Source organism: Corvus hawaiiensis, chromosome 7 (genome assembly GCF_020740725.1).
Source record: "Corvus hawaiiensis isolate bCorHaw1 chromosome 7, bCorHaw1.pri.cur, whole genome shotgun sequence".
Classification (NCBI taxonomy): Eukaryota; Metazoa; Chordata; class Aves; order Passeriformes; family Corvidae; genus Corvus; species Corvus hawaiiensis.
In genome coordinates, this window is record NC_063219.1 from 9,334,778 (window position 1) to 9,354,980 (window position 20,203).

Here is a 20,203-nt window from a genome sequence, read left to right on the forward strand (position 1 = left end):
CCAAAGGAAGCAGCAATTGATTTATATATTTGTCTTTATGTAACTCGGGTGTTGTCCCTATGTAACTTTGCAGGCACTTCCTCTAGAAAATTTAATGAAGAAAGAAATACTGAGGTTTGTTCCCCGGTTCCCTGATAAACCTTTAGAAATATGTTACTTCTCAGCTGTGTGTCTGCACAACAAGGGACCATCACAGCCAAGTTATTAGAGGAATCCCTCTCACATTTTCAACTTACAATATTTTTTCGGTTCTGTTAACCTTCTTGACAGTATTTTTTTCTGGGAAGGGAGACACTCTGCATTCAGGTCTCACTTGTATTTTCATTTTTAGAGCTCTTAGCACTTCACCGCTAATTAACTTTCAATAACTGTCGTAGGGTTACAGTTAGTCAGCATGAATCAGACAGAAAATGCAGCTTTAGGGGACCACACTCTGTCAAAAACTATTGGAAACCTTTGCTTGATTTCCAAGGAGAATATACTCGCTCAAGCAGGGTATCACAGCTATTAGGCAGTGTTCTACTGCAGTGAGAAATCCTCAGTAAAAGAGACTCGGTGGTTTTGGTAACAGCCCTCCTTTCAGGGTGGCTCTGAGTAATTGTGCAGCCTTCTCCTTGCTTCCTGTTTGTCTGATTTCCTAAATGGTGGTGGTGCTTAGGCCAAAGCTGGGGTTCTGAGCTTAAAGGCAATGTTTTTACCTGTTTGCTCACAAATATAATTGAAAATAGGGAGAGAAAGGGGAGGCCACTTACAGGTGCAGGTCAGCTCATGGAAGCTCTGCCCTTCCCAGGCCTTCTCTGCTGTGGGAAATTGAGTGAGAACAGCTTTTGGCTGGGAGCAGTCAAGGGAAGACTTGGCTGTGGCAGGCAGCAGTGCTGGTGCTACCAGCAATGGGTGACATTCCTGGGATGCAGCATGCAGACCTCTCAAGCTCCATGTGTGACAAATTGCCATGTTAGTAATGGGGAAGGAGGCAGGGGAGCAGTGCAGAGCCATGTCCACAGCATGTGTTTTCATCCCAGGCTTTTGGAGCCCTGGGTTATGCCACCCCATACGCTCTTACCTCTGAAACACTCAACATCATCCACAATGTCCTCATCTGGCTGTTTAAAAGCTGGCTGCACTGTTAGATGGGATACCAAATCCTGTCGGTACTGCTTGAATCCATGTTTTTCCACAAAGGCCCCAGGTGCTCACTGCTGGTGGTTTATTTGGCCTGTGTAGCAGGAATAGGCAGCAGGTGTGTAAGGCACTGATGGGGAGGGAGTTCTTCTGAGCCCCCAATGCCCTGCCTGTCTTGGGCTCTCCTGCTGTTGGAGGCAGCTCCTCTCCCCTACAGCACCTGCAAGGTCAGGCTGAGGAGAAGGCACTCGAGTCCCATTCCCACCCCACAAAGTGATGCCCATTGCCCACTTGCAGCCTGCTCTTTACTTTCTAGCTAGAGCTAGTAGAGGCTTTCAATTTTCAGGTTTGCTGCTAAAATCTCAACACATGCTCTGGATGACTAAGGATGCTTCCTCTGGTTTATTTAATTTTTCTTTTTTCCCCTTTGCCCTCCCTTCCCCCTCCTTACGTCAGCAGTGGGTATAATTTGTTTGCAGAGTTCCAGGGTGTTTTATCTTTCTTTGGCTGGCCCCAAGTGCATGGGGGTTTGTTGAAGCAACAGCATTCTTGATTTCTTAGAGCTGGTATGTGGGTGTTGGATTGTGTCATTCGTAGGAGGCGAACGTCAAAGGAAGTGGGATCAACTGCTGGAGGTTTGTAAGCCAGGTACTTAATATTTGGTTTCCTGGAAAAGCAAGGAAAAATAGCAAAAGAGGCAGCCTTTGTGTCTTTAGTTTTCCCATGTAATCAGAATAACGTAATAGCTATGGATGTTCAAGCACAGTTTGGGTTGGTTTTGGTTTTGTTGGGTCGGTTTGGTTTTTTCCCCTTGGTTTATTCAGGATGGAGAACTACTGTATTTTCCTTTAAGTAGTTTCACATGTTTTGGTGTATTCTGTTGAATGTTTATTCCAGTAATACAAATAATTTGTGTTCTGTAAGTGCCCTCACAAATGATGCGATTTATTATCAGGTACATTATGTTGTCTCTTTATTTTATATAAAATGGTGTCTTTGAGTTAAAATTAGACAGAAGAGCCATTTGAGACTATTTTGTTCATCTCCAACTGTTCTCTTTTTTCAAAAGTGCATTAGTCTGATGTATTTCATGGGCAAAATACTGAGTTATTTTGGGGGGAGACAAATTATCTACAAAAGAAAAATATAGCTGCTTATTTTTACAGTAGTTTTATGGTAATCGCTGTTTTATTTGACAAGTACAGATACTGAGCTAGATAGCAAAATTCCAGCAGATTACTTTCTCCTAAACTGCTCTAGGGAGCAGGTATCTTTTGCAGTCCTTGTTCAGGCTAAGCTCAAAAATTAAATAGGACGGAGGTACCCTTTAAAAAAATTATTTATCCATCTTATGGATTAGGCAAAAGGACTGTAGCAGCTTTCTTGGCATTTCCCCCATGCTTATTTCCCCATGTCTGTCAAAAGGATCTGTAGGTAAGGAGGAAGGAAAGCTGCTGGTGGAGTGTTCACAGGAGGACTTGGCTGTAATCGCTGGAAACACAGCCCTTCCCCCTGACTTCAGCAAAGCATTGTGGTGTAAATTTATGGATCTCATTGATATTTTTCCTGATTTACACAACAGTAAGCAGTATGTAAGTACAACATTAAGTTAAGTAGCAGTGGGCCTTAAATATTTATCTGGTTTATTTTTAGAATGGCAGTTGCAGTTATTTATAGAGCAAGGAAGCAGTGATACAAATCTGACTGGATTCCTTCTTTGCTTTGGATCTGCAATAGGGAAGCAGTTGGGATTTTTTGACCACAAGCTCTTATTTATTGTGTTAAATTTGCTCTGATTAATATGTTATAGGCTTCATTTTTCAAGAGCCTCTGAACCCCTGCTTACAAGCATAAGGGATCTTGTTACCTCTGTAAAGGAGCATTGATGCAGCCTAAGAGCAGCAGTGAGACTGCCCTGTGCTGCTGTGCAGGTACTAATACCTTACATGGATGCAACCGTGGGGAAGGGTCCCAAGAAAAAACACACTTATGGCTGGTCATTTCTTACCCATAAAACCCCAGAATAGAATATATTCTGCCCTGGGAGGCTTTGCTGGATGTGGGATGGGCGGATGGGGGTGTTGCTGTGAGTGAGCCTGTATCTATCTATGCCAGTGTGGTGGGGAAGGACATTCCCTCTGGAAAGCAACATGAGGGGTAAACTAGGCTGGTGGATGGAGATGACAGAAGAGAGCGTGCAGTTGTATGTGCTGACTCAGCAATTAGCACTTTTGGCTGTTAGGCCACCGGTTGATAGGTGGCTTAGCTTAGTAGTTACCTAAATCTGTTGTTTCCTTTTGATTCCAGAGGCTTTGTGGTAAGTAGATTGGTGATCCTACCACTGATGTTGACATCCTGACTGAGTCTCAGACACCAGGGCTTCATTGCAGCTGCACAGCCCTCACCCCATACAGACAGACAGGTCAGCACCTGGCAGGACCAGTTTTATTGCTGCATCCCTCCTGTGGAGAAAGAGGGCTTTCCCACTGTCATGAACTTCAAAACATCATTCTGTATTTCATTTTAAAACAAACCTTGAGAGCCTGGGAGGGAAAGAGAACTAACAGACGAAGTCAACCCCCTGCGTTTGCCATGAGAAACCACAGAAGGTGGTATGGTTTTGTAAGGAGGCCACGGGAGCGATGTTTTATTTATGGATAAGTGCATGTCTGTCTGTCTTGTGCCTTCAGATTTATCTTTATACTGACTGTTGTTTCTTGCTTCCACATTTATACACTAGCCTTTAGTAATTGTCCTGGGATTTAATGAAGCACTCTTGGAAGAATGAATTGCTAGCAGTGTTAAACAAATGTGAAAAGAATTATTCTCTTTCCAGAGTTTCTTGAAATTAAATTTTAGCCCCAGTGTGCTCAACTACCTTCAGGATTAATCTCTGTATTGTCAAAGGAGCCTGTCAAGCTCTTTTAGATCAAAGGAGGCTGTTTTGTATTAAGAAGATTCTGATGATGTTTTCCAGCTCTTGGGTACAACACAAAGGCAACCTGTGGCTCTCCACTGCTGTTTGGCCCATTAAGTTTTTGTGTGTCTTGCTGCTTCCTATTTTCTTCGATGTGTGTGCTCTGCCAGGTCCAGCTCAGGCAGGTGGCCACTGGCACCCCCATAACCAGGCACTTCCAAGCTAACTAAAATATCTCCTTGTTCTCTCAGAGCCTGTCTGGTCAGGGTTGTTGATGGTTTCTTTTCACAGCTTGCTGTTCCTTACGGATGCACCGCTGTACACCTGCACCCACATGGACTCCACCGGTGCGCAGTTCCTGTTGCCAGCAGAGCACACCAGCTTGGCATGCATCCCCCCCTTCCCAGCATGCCTGGCCTTTTTAAATTCCTACTTTTCCTGCTTTTAGACACAGTCCTCTGGCATTATACATTTTCTGAACAGGCTGCTTAATGACTTTTTTTGTTCCTCACCAGCTCAGAATTTTTTGACTGCTGCATTTTTTCTCTTTAAATATAAACATGGGAGAGACTAAGAAATAAGTGCTATGCAATGATTAAGAAGAGATATGCCAGTGGCTATGCCTGATTAATGGATTTACACTGTACATTACTCACAGGGAGCTTTCCAGTGTCTTTCTCCAAAACAAGGTAATTTGCTTAAAGGGCTATGTTTTTGTAAAAGGCCGATAAGCAAGCGATACTTGGTGCGTGTATGGATGTCAAGGCAGGGAGAGCCAGGATAGGATGTACAGTCATTTTGCCTCTGCTAGTCACAGCCATTCCTGCAGGTACTTGAGGAATGCAGGATGTGCCCCAAATAGATCTTTACAAATATTCCCCGATGGAGTCATTTCAGCCTCTCCTGACATCCGTATTAGCTCTTGCTGACAACAACAGGGTTTTTGTGACGGTGACTGCAGCAGAGTACAAATGCTTTTCTTCTCCTTTCATGCCAGCCAGCAAGTGAAGGTAAAGACTTGCTATGCTGACTCAGAGGAAGGGTTGAACAAGCCTGGGCTCCTGCCTCTGACAGTGGCCAGAGAATCTTCAAGAAAGTCAAAGAAGAAAACAAGCAGTTTTCCCTGCATCATCCTCTTCACAAAGTGAATGTTTCCAGCTCTAGCATCTATTCTAACAGGATGAGAAAGGATAACTTAAAGAAATAGTGTGGCAAGGTGAGGAGAGAGGCTTTCTCTTCAGAGTACTAGCAGGGTTTAGTTTTCTGATCTGGTGCCAAATGCAACAAAGGTACTTGCCAAATGTCCTTGCAATAGGACTTGTCCAGGGGCTTTACAGCTTTGCACCTCTCTCTCTGTGTCCTGCTGCTCTGATTCTGTTGGACTCAGCGGGATTCCTCTGGTGCTGAGCCTGTGTGAAAATCCAGCTTCTCCTGACTGCAGGGCACGTGTCCAAGAGTGTGAAAGAGCGGGAGAGCCCAGTTCATGCCATTAGCAGGGCAAGGCATTAGTGAGAGCTGTAACTTCTTCTTGGCTGTTTGAGACTGGGGACGGACATGTCTGCTGAGCAGGGAGATAGCCTGGTTTATCTGCTGTCCAGTTTACCACAGGGACTCATGGACTGAGACCACCTTCTGAAAGTGAGGGGTGATGCTGGGCTGGTCTCTGTGGTTCCTACCATCTACTCATGACCGACATTGTCTCATGCTCCAATTTCCTCCGGATGTGGAGCCGCATTCAGTGTTGTTATAAATCTGCCGAAGGTTGTGGCATCAGTACCAGGCTCCTCTGAGGCACAGGTGCCTGGAGGAGCCTGGCTCAGGATTAGGATGCTGAATTATGTATGCATATAATGCTGAAAATGCACAAGAGATGCAGGCACGAGAGTGACTCCAGGCTGAAAGTCAAAACTTCTTTTCCATGCACTGCCAGCTTTTTTAACTGCATTCCTCTAGCCTTTCCAGTTATCTAATATGAATGCAAGGGGATCTAAAATATGTCTGTCTGTCCATTATGTCAAAAGGTTGAAGTTAAGTGGAGACTGAGCTTCTGACTTGGATTTTTTCTTTCACTCCTAATTAAAAAAAACCTTTTTAAGGTGTTTATTTCAAAACCAGCATGGTCTGGAAACAAGAGCTTTTCTTCTGTGTCATTAAACTTAAAGTCTGTTCCCAGAACTGTATGTCCGAAGGAAAGCATCCCTAGGCAGGTATTATTTGCCAGCTGACTTGGACCTTTGGCACTTCCCAGCTCCAGGCAAGCTTCCTTGGCATGAGACGCCACAGAACTGGTGAGCTTGCAAACACTGTTCCCTGCTTCAAAGGAGTTACAGTACCAAACGCACCAGGGGATCCTGCCAGCTCCATAAGCCAAACAGGCTGCAGTCTGAGGAAGTCAGAAACAACTTAGACACACCTGGAAATACTCATAAAGCCCTTGAGCCTCGTCATTATTGCTCAAGGTGTCCAGCAGCTCTGCAAACACTCAGATGGTGTATGAGCCAGGCAGGTGTGGCTTCAGCAGCTCGTATGCCCAAAAAAACTCAGCAGGCTGGAATCAGACAGCTAGCACTTGTCCGTTTCTTAATTTATTGTTATCTAAGTCTTTATAGTCCTTGTAGGGAGATAAGATGCTGGCTTTTCCAGGTATCCACATGTAGAAAGGACAGGGATAAAAATATCCATGGTTGTGTTCAAAGACAGCGGGAAAAAGCAGCGCCTGCTGGCATCAGGCCAGGGGAGAAGCATCCTACTCCACAGGCAGGTGGCCACTGCCTGTGGCACAGCTCTGTGCCTGCCCTTCCCATCCATGCTGCCGGTTGCCAGCAGCAGCACCCTCCAGCCCAAAACACCCATGTTTGCTAAGCTGACCTTGTGTGACAGGATGCCTTTAGAAGAATGTTAATTTTAGAGAAAGACAGAATACTGCCACTTGCTGAGAATTAAGACATTTTTTAAAACATCTCCAAGTGACCAAAACCTGCAGTGCTCAAAATCATTGTCCAGTGTTCTGTAGGCATATATTGCTCTGCAATTGTTCCTTGTTGCTGGTTTTGCTTCCAAGCTGTGCATTCAAGCCAGGTGCTATAATAGTTTCTTTTGCTGTGAGTTATAGCACCACAGCCCTGAGAGAGATCATTGCTACTTCCACCAAAAATGGAGTCTTCAAACCTTTGAAGAAGAAAAATGGGAAGGTTGTGGAGGTTGTGTACACAGACCTTAAAAATGGGGGGAAACAGGAGCAGGGAGACTGCAGGGGAGCAATGGCTGGGGTGTTCCTCAGCCCCTTCCAGCAGAAAGGTGGAACATATTGGGGTCCATTGACTCCTTTTATTTGAAGCTGTTGAGCTTTGAAGCCTTACCTACATGGCTAATGTGTGCTTGGGATGCCCAGCAATGGGGCTGAGTGCTGGGATGTTCCACACTGCTCTGGGTTTCCACTGTTGTGCTGCAGCTGGGACCAGCTTTCGGTGGGGAACCAGACCAGCTGCTGCTGCTCTTGTTCTGAGCACTCATAAACAGAATTTGCTCCCTCATGGGAAGTACTGATGAGATTTAAATTGTTTTGATGCAAAGCAATGTTATTACAGCTACTGTGCTGTTACTGATTTAGTAGGATTTATGTTTCCAGCATGGCTAACAGGTAGCCAGTGCAAACCTCGCTGTGGATTGTTTGATGTTCCTCAGAAGCAGACATTCTTCAGTCAGGGGCTCTTGTTCCCTGATGCTGCAAACCACCATGCCCTTCCCAGTCCAAAGGCAGCATTCCTCCTTTGTTCATTACTGGCATTTGCAGGAAAAATTCTTCAGTTTCAGGCTGAAATAATTCCTCCCCACTTGTTTTCAGCTGTATGTTTTCAGTGTATCGGGAGCAGAACATCAGACTGGTATTGTGTGGGGCATGGCATGTGGATCTGCAGGACCTTTTTCATATTAGAGGAAAGTAGACATCCTGAAGGTCCTAAATGGCACAGAGAGACAGTGATGCCAGGACGAGGCAGAGTGAGGGTCAGGCAATACAGTGCCACCATGTATGGGGTATGAGTGAGCTGGGCTTAAAGAGTCTTGGTTTGGCTATTGGTCCTCTCAAGTGAGGCTTGACTACAAAATCATGAACCTCAGCCAGTTTGGAACTGGGATTTCTTGCTTAGAGATGGTACATTCCCTGCCACAGAAACTGCATTAACTCCTTTAGTGACAGTTTGTAACACAAATCCTGGCTGTTTAATTGGATTTATCGTGGCTATTGGGAGCATAAATGTGTTTACAGATTTGTTTTGAAAGCTTTTTTGTGTGTTTTTCTCATAGCAAGTCAACTTCCATGTGGTGCAATTATGTTCAAGATGTTCCCTGTAGCACTGGAATAATGTCAGATTATACTGTGTGTGCATGTTGTTCTTCGAAAGGATTTTATGTGAGGCATTATACACTATGGCAGGAGGAGAAAAGGACCTTAGTTTTTATTAAGAGGGGCATAAAAAGCTTAAAACACAAAAAATTCTGTCAAATCCTGTTTCCTTATTTTAGGAAATACTTGTCTCCATCTACTGAAATGTGAAACTTTTTCCCCTTTAACTTCCTTCCTGCTCCATCCAGCTCTGCCGGAACTCAGTCCACACAGCTTGCTACTGTTGTGCCACAGCCATTCCAGCTGAAGGCTGAGGCAAACACAGCAAGACATTTCAGGGACAAGCATTTAGGGGAAATAAAAGAAGAGATGACTTTCATTTGTTTTGGAAAGTGTCTTAGTTTTTTGGTTTATGGTGTGGCCTGGAAACTTGCAGTGTGTCTAATGCAGTTGTACAGGAGGCCCATGTGAAGCCTGCTCACATCCCCAGCCACAGGGCTGGCTCCAAAGGGGTGCTGTGGTACAGGAACCACCCTTGGGTATCAGGGGCTACAGCACACAGTGCTCACTGTTAGATCTGTCTTATTTTATGCCTTATTTCTTTTTTAAATATTATTATTAACTTGGATAACAATGCAACCTAAAGTGCAATTTCCTGTCTGATAGCAGTTCAGATATTAAATGTCACATCTGCCTAGTATTTTAATCCTTAACTGTGACAAGTTTTCCCAGCACTTCTAAAAGAGGCAGTTGTGATATGTTTCACTCCCTGCTGAATGGTAGTCAGAACCCCAAATTTGTTCTATAACCCATCATTATTACTACTCCTAATTGTTGTTATTAGTAAGCCTTGTAAGAGGAGTTACTTGGAACAGCAGCACAACACTCCCCACCGTGGGAAAGGTCAGGGTTTTCAGATGCCACCGTTGGCAGCCTGTCACTCTGTGTGTTGGTCACAGCTTTCCTTTTTCAAAGCTGCGCTGAAGGGCAACTCTCAGGGACATGCCTCTGCTCTCTCTTGCTGCCTCCCAAGTCCATCCCCTCCCCACAGCGCCTCTCTGTCCCAGGGGAAGCTGCCAAGCCCTTGGCTGAGGTCGGCAATGCAGTGAACAATGCAGGCATTTGAAAACTAGAAAGCTCAAAGCTCGTGTTCTTGTGACCAAAAGGATGCATGGGAAGGTCGAAGAAGAGGACACACAACTTGGAAGGGTGTAGTGGATTTTGGAAACAAACAGCAGTCAGGCTCAGTGCCTGTGATGCACAGAGCATTGCTGCTGTGCCGCAAAAATGCAGATGGAAAGGCATGAGGAACTTGCAGCTGTGCTTTGCTTCTCAAGGAGCTCCAGGCAGTGACTTGCCTTTCTGTCATAAGCTCTGATGAGGTAAGGGAGCAGGAGAAGGGATGCAGGCAGATCAGAGCTCAGTGCAAAGGGAAACCTGTGTGGCAGTTGCTCACTAAAAACAAAGCCGAGTGATCTCTGGCAATCAGATTTCTGGTGGCCCTGCGTGGATTCACACCACTGAGAGTCTGCTCCAGAAACCAAGAGTGGCAGCAGAGCTGAGAGCAGGGTAATTCTGTGAAGCTTCAGGTAATAGTTCCCATTGGCTTAGCCAACCCAAATCTGCAGGTCTACTTTGCCAGTTGAAAATTTGGCGCTGATTTTAAAAAAGGGAAAAAAAAAAAAGATAAAAGCCTGAAGCTCTGGGCAGGTATGTAAGAATGTACCCAAGAATGTAGAAACACACCTTTGCGGGCTTAATCAGGTAGATATTTGCCAAATTTTCCAGAACAGTTTGTATATTCAGAGGAAAATCACCTTTAAAAATCAGCATGCTTTACAGAAACTTGGTGTCCAGACCATTTTACAGAATTTGGGTTTTTACTTTGCTTCAATGAAAAAGCTTGAAAGATGAGCTGTTTTAAAGCATTTCACAAGACCCGTGAGTCATGCAAAATCCTATCGCATTTTTCCTCTGGTTGAAATCACAGAAGTTACGAATGCTAAAAGAGTTATTAGATCATAGATTAAGAATGCTGCACAATGGGTTGGTGAAAATAAATAAATAAAACCCCCTAATTTTCCACCAGCTTCTAACTCCCTGGGGAAGAATTCAAGAGGCAAGAGTGGAGTATCGCAGCTCACCCTCAAAAAGGAGTGGCATGCAGCTGCATCCCTTCCAGAGTTGCCATTCCTTCTCTTGGTTTCTTCACTGCTCCAGGCAAAAGGAGAATTTAAAACCACTCCTTTATCTAGCACAGTTAATTTCCCCACCCTGTACCAGCTCAGCTTCTCTGGCAGGTATGTTGGGGGATGGTGGACCCAAGCTTTCATCTGCTCCCAAGTCTTCTGCTAACAAAATTGCCCATTTTTGATCCCACAGAACCTGCTCCTTACCCAGAGAGATCCAGGCAGGCAGGTAGAAGGTGTCACTGTGTTTCTGTAACTCAGCTCTACCAGTGCTGCCACTTCTGCCATGTTAGGATACCTGTATCCCCCAGGTATTTTTATTACTAAAATAAATCCTGCCTGGAACTACTGCTGGGATCTGTGGGTAAGTTCTAGGCTGGCCTTCCAACGTTTTTTCCCCGTATTTATTTCTTACACTGCTGTCACTTCTGAAATCCTTCTTTTAGTTTCTTTTCCCTGAAATGCTGTGGCTGGGTTTCCCAGATGTGTTCCTTGTTGATCGGGAATTTCTAAAGGCCAAGAAGGAATTGCAGGAAAGCACTAGGCAGTGGGTCTTGTGGGACCATAAACCATAAAAACATTTAATCAGAGGGAAAGTCTTGCTTTCTCTTTCAGTCACCAATTTTTGGAGCACATATTAGAGGTCAGAAATTAATTTTGGCACAAATAAAGTAAATTCAAATAAGAGGAGAAATGTGCCATTTTTGTCAGTACTTTGTGGAAAAAAAAAACCCAACTGAAGGAAACAATTCTTTTTAATTGCTTACATGATTGAAATCTGTATGATTAAACTGGTGTTTAGCTGAGGGAAAATAGTGTAGTTCAGCAACTTTGCATGTGGCACAGAGATGAATAGTTCTGCTTCTCAACAAACCTGAAATGTTCTCACTGTCCGAGACATTTCTAATGACCTCTCGTTGCTGCTTTTTTCAGGTTCCCTTTTTCACACACTTTTTCTGTCCCACAGTCATTTCATCCTCTCTCTAAACAGTTCCCACTGGAGAAAAGACAATGGAAAAGAGAAGTGCAGCAGCAACCTTTGGGCATTCAGCTTCTTCCTTATTCCCACCATGGTGTAGGATCTGTCATTTCCCTCCAGCTGTGCATGTGAAGGGTCAGTAACACCCTTGAAACAGGTAAAATTAAACATACTTCTGGAATATTGCAAAATTCCACACATTGTAAGAAATGGTGATACTAATTTACTGTAAAATCTTTTGTGCATGTTAATGAGCTTGGTCTTGCCAATGCTAAAAATAAGTCTCAGTGTAGAAAAGGCTTACAGAATTAGTAAAATTGCTCACTCCCCAAAAAATTTCATCTGTTGTCAAAAACACCTGATCATGTAAGATCTCCAACTGTCTGTTTCTTGTAGGGTAGCACCAGACCTACTTACTCCTGCTCCTGCAGGTAGTGGGCATACTGAGCAATTTTAATGTCCTCTATAGTGAGGATGGTGATACAAGACTTCTCAAAACAGGTATGAAGATGCATCAACTCAAGGTAACTCAACATAATTATTTGGATTGAAATTTTCCATGTCAAAGTCTAGCCAGAAGGTTTCATTACAGAAAATGTCAGGTAAGAGATGAAGCTTCCAGACCTGATAGTATTCATCACCTTGGGATGGGTCAGCACCTTAACAAGATCATATGTTGTTCTGTCTTTGAAAAGCTGGCTGTGAATTTTGGAAAGAAAAAGGCCTATACAGCCTTTTTATTTTTTGGAGTCAATCTTGCAGCCAGCTGTGCAATACTCAAAGGTGACCATGTCTTTTCTGCTTTGTTTTCTTAGCAAACCTTTTGGAAGAGGTTCTGTTCTGTGTGTATTTCAGCATATTTCAAAGCGGGGTTTCACTTGTATGTGACCTTTCTCAGTGATGTCAAACTTGCACAGAGGAAAGCAAAGCTGCAGGCTTGGCTTTTGCTTGTTTGTTGCTAAGTCCCAGGTCTCACATGTCTGTGTTGGCCAGCAGTCACTTTCTGACAAATCACAAGGCTAGTCTTTGTTCCCTTTCGCCCAGCTGTCACTGGTGCTCTCTAAGGCACTACCACCTAGGCTGTATGTCAAGGAAAGGCAAAGTTTGCTGCTCTACCTCAAGGAAGCAGCTAGAGGAAGAAAACAGTGGAACTCCTTACTCTAGATCCCATGGAGGTGGCCACTGGTGGGACTGGTGACAGCTGTTGGAGCTGGTGATGTGTGTTGTGTGTTTCCAGCTGTCCCAGAGAGTGTGGCTTTAATGTAAGGATCTGAGGGGATCGCACACATCTTAGTGGATTAGAGGAAGAAAATTTATGGTTCATTTATGTGTCAGTAGCACCAGGATATCCCAGGCATGGGTCAGAACCCCCTGGTGCTGGATCCCAGTGAGAAGACAACCCTAGTGTCAAGAGATTGGGAGTGAATGTGTGAGTTCGGCAGGGACAGGTGTAGGGGATCTGTTACAGAATCACAGAATAGTCTTGAGTTGGAAGGGGCCCACAAGGATCATCAAGTCCGACTCTTCAGTGCATGGCCTGTACAGGGGTTTTGATGAACAGATACAGACTTTAGCAGAAAAAATAACATCCCCCCTTTTCCAAGGAGAGTGACTTGTATGCATTTTGTCAGGACTGCCTTAAAAGACAGCGAACTGCCTGCTTTATAGCTTTGGACAGATGTTTTGCCATGTGAAGAGCACTTTCTCTGAAATGCAAAGTGCACATTTCTTTGTTCTTGTGTGGTGGATGTTCCCTGTGCTTGTGTGTCACCATGGCGCTGGACTGGGGAAGCTGAACATCAAAAGCTTTAGGGAGCTGTATGCCTCAATTGTTTCCGCTTTCATCATCCATTAAAAAAAAAATTCTAAATGGAAGATGAGAACCTGCCTGCCTTAGGTTCATATGGAAGCAATTGCAGGACCAGGCAGCAGCAGGGTACTTACTCAAAGATGAGTAGATGGTAGGGCCTCTACAGGAAATCTGCAGCAAACAGATCATTCAAAAATAGCTTTTTTGAGGCTATAGGATGTAAATGAAAAGAAATAGCTAATCAAAAGGAGAAAACACTGAAAGGAAGTGTTTTATCTGATGTCAGAAGTTGTTGGCTTTCATTCTAATATTCTTGTTTTTTTTCTGTATATAGCTTTTAGAGTGCTCTTAAATATTCTCAAAAGGTTATTACTTTTCCAGTGGCATTAGAAAGGCTGAGATGATATTTGCAATGAGGGTAAGTGACTCTCTTGAGGTTTTGGCACCCACAGCTCCAGATTAACTGGAAATGCAGGCATTTAGTAAATCTGAAAATAAGTGCCTCTTGGCCCTGTGCACTTCAGAGAAGTCAGCCTAAGTTTTGTGAGTGGGACCAGAGCAGGAACACGGTATATTCCACACAGGGGAGATATATATTTAGGAAAATTAAGCCACCCAGAATGAATGGCAGCTCATAAGGTAGTGGCCTCCATTCTGTTTATCCAGACTATCTCATTCATGGAAGTCCGGGAAGCCCTGCTGTTAGTTCCATTGATGGGAACAGCAAGACTTCCCTTTCTGGTATTAGTTTTGGCTGACCAGAAGTGTAATTCTTACAAATTTCTGTTACTTAAAATCTCCTCAGGTTTCCAGTTTCCAAAGTAAAAGGGCTCCATTCGAGGTCTGGGGTGGATTCAAGCAGTGACTGCTAATCCAGAACTGGTTCTTGAGATGCTGCACTGGTACAGAGATGGCTTCAGCCATGATGAGGTGAAAGGCCAGGGGGACCTGGCGATCAAAAACCACCACAGGAGACAGAAGGATGATACCGATGAGGCACATGTACATACATACTCCCATATACACAGCTATGTCTCACTTGTACAGAAATGTTCCCTTGCCTCCCCAGCAGTCACTAACCCACTGCTTTTCTTCCAGAAAGTAAATCCTTGACAGACTTGAAGTGATGAGTAATGACTCCACTTTCTTCCATTCCAGCTGCCACACAGGCATGTACGTTGGTCCCTCATCAACCCAGCAAAGTTTGAATGTCTTCCCCTTTTCTTGTTGTCCTGTGTCTGCCTTATCAGTTGCTTGCTGTTATGGTACAGTTGGGATCACCTTCTCTCAGCAGGCACTGTAATTGTTTTTCACAAGGAGAAAGAAAACGCTGGTAAGCAGTGGTACACATCTAGGGAAAATGTCAGCACTTAAACCCAAGCCTTGCTTTTCCCTCTGAGCTGTCATAGCTGGATCCTCTGCCCTTCCTTACAAGTGGGTTTGAGGAGGTGGTTGTTTTGGCTGGAATTGGAGAGGCACAGGTGGTACCACCAGCTGTAAATTGGAGGAGGCACTTCCTGATTATGACCACTGCCTACACACAGATCCCTGCCAAGAGAGGAGCTGGAAGGCGCAGAAGCCTTCTCCTTACTTGGAAAAGGAGGGTAGTCATCACTCCCCTCTCCTGCAGGCTTTCACCTGTAGACTTTGGGCTTCTTTGTCAGTGCTTGGCTTCCTAAAATGCTATGATGTGAACAACCCTCAGCCACCAGTGAGAGATAGATTCTCTGAGGCACAGAGTATATAAATTAATGCATCTAACGTTTAGGTACTCAGGTCTGTATATACAAGTGCATGGCATGTTTGAAAGCTGGCTTACTCTTTTAAGAGACTTCAGCATGAATTCAGATGTTTGCTTAGCCATGGCAAAATAAGTGGTGAATGACTTCCTGACCTCTGCAATGTCAAGATTTTGCCCTCTGGCTCTAAATGTCAGTGGGGAGAGGCTTGTACCAAGCTGTAGAGCAAGCATGCACCAGGCTCACCTGTGAGGAGTTTGGGATGTTGCTCTGAGAGTGGGGGCAGGAATTTCAGAGGGCAGTGACAGCTACCTGGTCTCAACTGCAAGCACAAATCCCTATTTGCACTTATGTACTTTTAGTTCCAGGTTACAATTTTTAAAATATTGTCTGGTGCTCATGTCTCCACCTTCACGTAATGGAAACCTCTGTTTGCTGGCCTTGACTTGCCTCATCTTCAGGAAAATCGGGCTACCTTGTCACCCTGTGTGCTGAAAGCCCTTTCCCTGGGGGTGATGCCTTGGCCTATTGCCCCCTCACAGTCTTAGTTTTCATTTCTTGTCCTAAGTGTGGATCCACTGCATGGGGTGCAGCAAGTGAGGGTTAGGCACCGGAGGGTTCACCCACCAACTGCGCACTCCATGCCCACGAGCACCAGAAGAGAGCCAGATTAAAAGATTAAAGTCACAAACTGCAAACCCCCTTGGGCTCCCGATGAGATCTGAGTGCCTAGCTGCGAGGCCAAACTCCCACTCCAGAGATGTGGAGCTGTGCATGCTGTCGCTCACGCTGGAGCCGCTGGCTGCCGGCAGCCCCTCCTGCTGCCAGCTCTCATTGGTTTTAAGGACCAAGAATTAAATAATAAACCAGTTTTTCCCTGAAGGAGGGTCCTGAGTGATGCCTTGGCAATACCCAGGGGCTCCAGGGATGGCTTTACGCTCCCCTCATTGCACACCTGAGCTTTGGGGTTTGTAGCCTCCACTGACACCTTGCTTGCTTGTGTTGTGGTGGCTGGATTGCTTTGCTTGGGATGTGGGATGGGGCTGGAGAGGGAGGGCTGGCGGTCAGCAGCATGGTAACCACATGGGGAGGGTCGTGAGTCCTTTGATGCCATCTGGTCATTTCTTAGAGGTCTCTTACAAGCCTCACCCTAGCAAAACTACCACTAGGTATGCTCACAGGCAGTGTATTTTCTCTTTCTTTTTTTTTTTTTCTTTTCTCCCACTTGATCTTCTTTAGGACTGGGCAAATAATGGCCTTTTTGAGTTTATGACTGAAAGCACAGAAGTCACAAAGCACTATTACTCCGTTTCTGTCTGTAATTTTTATTTGACCAAAGCAATGACTCTGAGCCAAAATGATGATTCCATCATCAGCACAATATTCAGCATGCTGAGCTCCCCAAACCAATTTTTTCCTAGTTTTGTTTTTTTTAATATTGTTTTTATATTTTTGAGTGCTTCTTTATCAGAAACACATTGTTTCAAAGCAAAAAGTTCAGCCCTGCTATTTTGAAAGCGTTGAAATAGTATATTTGGACTTCTCAGCAGTTGTTCCTCCTTTTCCTCCCTGTGCTTTTCAGATGAAGCTCTTTGTCAGACACAGGCTGAACCTGTGAAGATGTTCAGTTCTGGAGCTCCCTGTTTCAGCACATTTCCCAGCTCTGCTTCCCAAGTGCTCAGGTGACACCAAAGTACAGTGCATGCCAGCACCTTCTGGCCCTTGCAAGAAACGGTGTGGGGCTGTGTGGTGGCCAGACAAGCAGTGCCAATGTGACCATGAACTGCCCATCATGCAGCCCTGCCCCACCTCCAGCTGTGGGAGCACTGGGATCTCGAGGGAGGACAGCAGCAGGACCTGTGTTTCCCAAGCCACTGAAATAGGCATAACCAAAATACCACACAGACACAGCCCTAAAATGGAGTAATTTCCAGGTTTGTGCCTGTTTTGATGAAGACTAAATGCTAAGTTTTAGCAGTCTTTTTTTATTAACTGTATGCTCACACAGGTCTTTGTGATGAATCTGTATCTTCCAACTGATTATAATTAGTGCACTGGTTTATTTACATAGGATTAATGTAATTCAAATGACTAGGTGAAATTCTTTGATCTCCAGGGTATAAGAGGTGAGATTATGATGATTTATGATTTTAAACAGTTGCTCCTGGCCATAAAATCTATTCATTTGAAAATCAATAGAAAGATATCACTTGCCATGTTGATGAGATAATTTCCTCTGCTACTCAGCCCTGACCTATTCTCCTGGTTTTCACCATCCTGTCAAGTTTAAATACCTTTCTTTTTCCTGGAAGCTCTGCTCCACCTGATCCTGCGCAGCTCTTCTGCTTGTCTGGGGTACTCTACTTTTAATTTGAAGCCACTTTCTGATTTATATGCTCCAAGCATGCAAATTCTTCTTCAAAACTCTTTTCCCAACCATGCATTCAGGCAGGTGCTGTAGCTGCCAAAAATATATCCAGCTTCGTATTTGTTCTTTGTTGCATTGGGTGAATTTATAGGTGTAGGGTATTGGAGACTAAACTTTCTGATCTCTAACAAGGGCTGTTGTCTGTTCAGCAAGTCCTGCCCATTGCACAATGGTATGAATATTTATGATGCTAAATAATAATGCTTGCCTCTGACCCTCTTCATCAGCAGATCTAGCATTGCTTCACTGAGGAAGCAGTCAAATCATTATCCTAATATCCAGATGGGGAAACTGAGGTGCTGCAAGGTGAAATAACTTGTCCAATGTCAGCAAAGGAGAGCAAGAAAGGGAATTCTGTCCCCAGCTGCATGGTACAGCCACTAGACCCTGCAGCCGCCTCAATGACAGCTCATGAAATTTGTCTTTATGCAATGCATTCTTCTCTATTAACAGCAAACTATTCAAGTGTTTTCTTCACATGTATTAATAGCCTGCCTGAGAAATATGTTTCAACATGCATTTTCAGCAGTGCTTGTGTGTGTGTTGTGCCCCAGCCAGCATCTGTGACCTGCTAGAAGGAGCCAAACTGGGGCAAGGTTGCACCTACGCCCCTGCACTCTGTTCCTCTGCTCCAGCACCCCTCCGCTCCTCCAGTGGCAGTCGGGGAGGTTGGGGACCGACCACGGAGAGGTTCTGCAATACCAGCTGCTGTGTTGGCAGCCTTGGAGTTGCCTCTGGGTCTTACTGTCTTGTCTCCTTGAATATAATGCTCACTGCTGATTTTTTTTTTCCTTTCCCTTTGATTCTGTAGCACTCGTACCCTACTCAGATTCCTCATCAATCTCGCAATCTGGGGAGTCTGAGGAAATAGAGAACGGATCATCTGCAGACTTCTTCTGTATATTATGAAAGTGTCCCTGTGCCATGTGTGATTCCAATCTCTTTTTCCTTTAATCAGACAGAACATCAGAGTGTCAGATTGCACCAGCCAGGTCTGTGCACTGGGCGGGGGAGGACGGAGCTACTTCTGCGGAGGTGCTCCCGGCTCCCTAGAGGTGACGGCATATCCCTGGCTTCCCCCTCCCTAACCCTTTTACCTCCCCACAGCACACCCTGCTCAGCTCAGCCTTGCAAATGTTCTATGGCAAGGCATGTTCTGCCCCTGGCTAAGCCCGCTGGGGCACGACTGCTTGAGCAGCACTGGCTGCGGGGAGTCCTTGAGGAGTGGCAGAACATGTCTGCCTGGAAATCTGCGTGTGCCGCAGATGAACCCATCTCTTGCTATTTGGAGGTCTCAAGGGACCAAATCACTTCATGGAATTGGCCAGAATTTTAATGACTTCCACCCAAGTATCTTAGCACAGTGGTAGAAAAAGCATGTGTAGAAGGTTGGGTGGGTTTTTGTGGGTGTGAGGGTGCGTGTGCTCCTTATACATTACACTGGAATTTCATCAAAAGCTTTTCAGCACTCTGTAGGGCCTCTGTCATGAAGATCAGACTAGGTAGTCCACACTAGGGAAGGGCCTTAAATTTTGGCATTTACTCCCTAGCTTGTAAGCATTTTAGGAAGGAAAGGAGATCTGAAATAGAGGTGAAGTTCTGCCACCTTCATCATTTGTTTAGTGTTTTATTCACTTCATGTTACAATTTTTTGCTTTTACCTACCTACTCTCAGTACACTACAACCATTTCAATATCGAAATATAAGAGTATAGAACAGCTATAAAATTAACAGCACTCTATCCATCCCTCCCTTCCCATTTGTGCAGGGCAACATCTGAAGGACAATTTTACCTCCAGATGTCAGGACATGTGGGAGAGGGAGCAGACTCTGAGCTTGTGTGTCCTCTGTGGGACATAAGCAGAAACAGTACCTAGACAGGAAAGTGTTTGAATGTTAATGATAGGACAGTGCTCAAAACCACTTTAAAAACACTTCCCTGCTTTTTGCTCGGGAAATCTCAATTTGTTGGCTGCCTCTGGCCTTTTGCCCAGCATTGTCAGATCTACTGGTGAAGGGAGAGAGCAGAGCACGTTTGTCCTATTCCTCCTTCCCCAGAGTGAGATGCCAGACTGGAGAGATATGCTGCTGTTTGTGTTCCTAAGGACACACTACAGCGGGGACTACAGTCTATTCGACCCTTTCCTGTACCTGCCCTGCTACATTCAGTAGCCCAGGGCAGGCCTGAGTTACACCTCGCCCACCAACAGTGTCTGGAAGCACAGCCAAGTGGTGTGAGAATCTCCACAAGTCCATTCGAGTGCTCCTGGAGCAGTGCTGTTAGTCTCTCTTTCCCTAGGATACACACTCACACTCCCAGGCATGCAGTACCCCTGCCTGAGTCCCAGCACAGCATCAGCATCACCCTGGACTTCAGTGAGGTCCCAGGAACTTCTTGTGGGAGAAAGGATTTGTGTTGGGTGCTCCCGGTGAAACTTGGCTTCTCACCCTGACGTGCATTGTTCCTGCTCCTTTTTTCCATCAGAGTGGCTGAATTTTTGTTGCATGGTATATAAAGCATTTAGGACAAAAAGTCTATATAAAGTGTGATACTAATAATATTTTACGGCTTTAATTACCATGATTGTAGTGCCTAGAGGCGTATGCAAAAGCATTTTGAGTGGGTGGAGAGGAGGCAGTGCTGTGAACATTTTTGTGGTTTTGCTGGGCAAT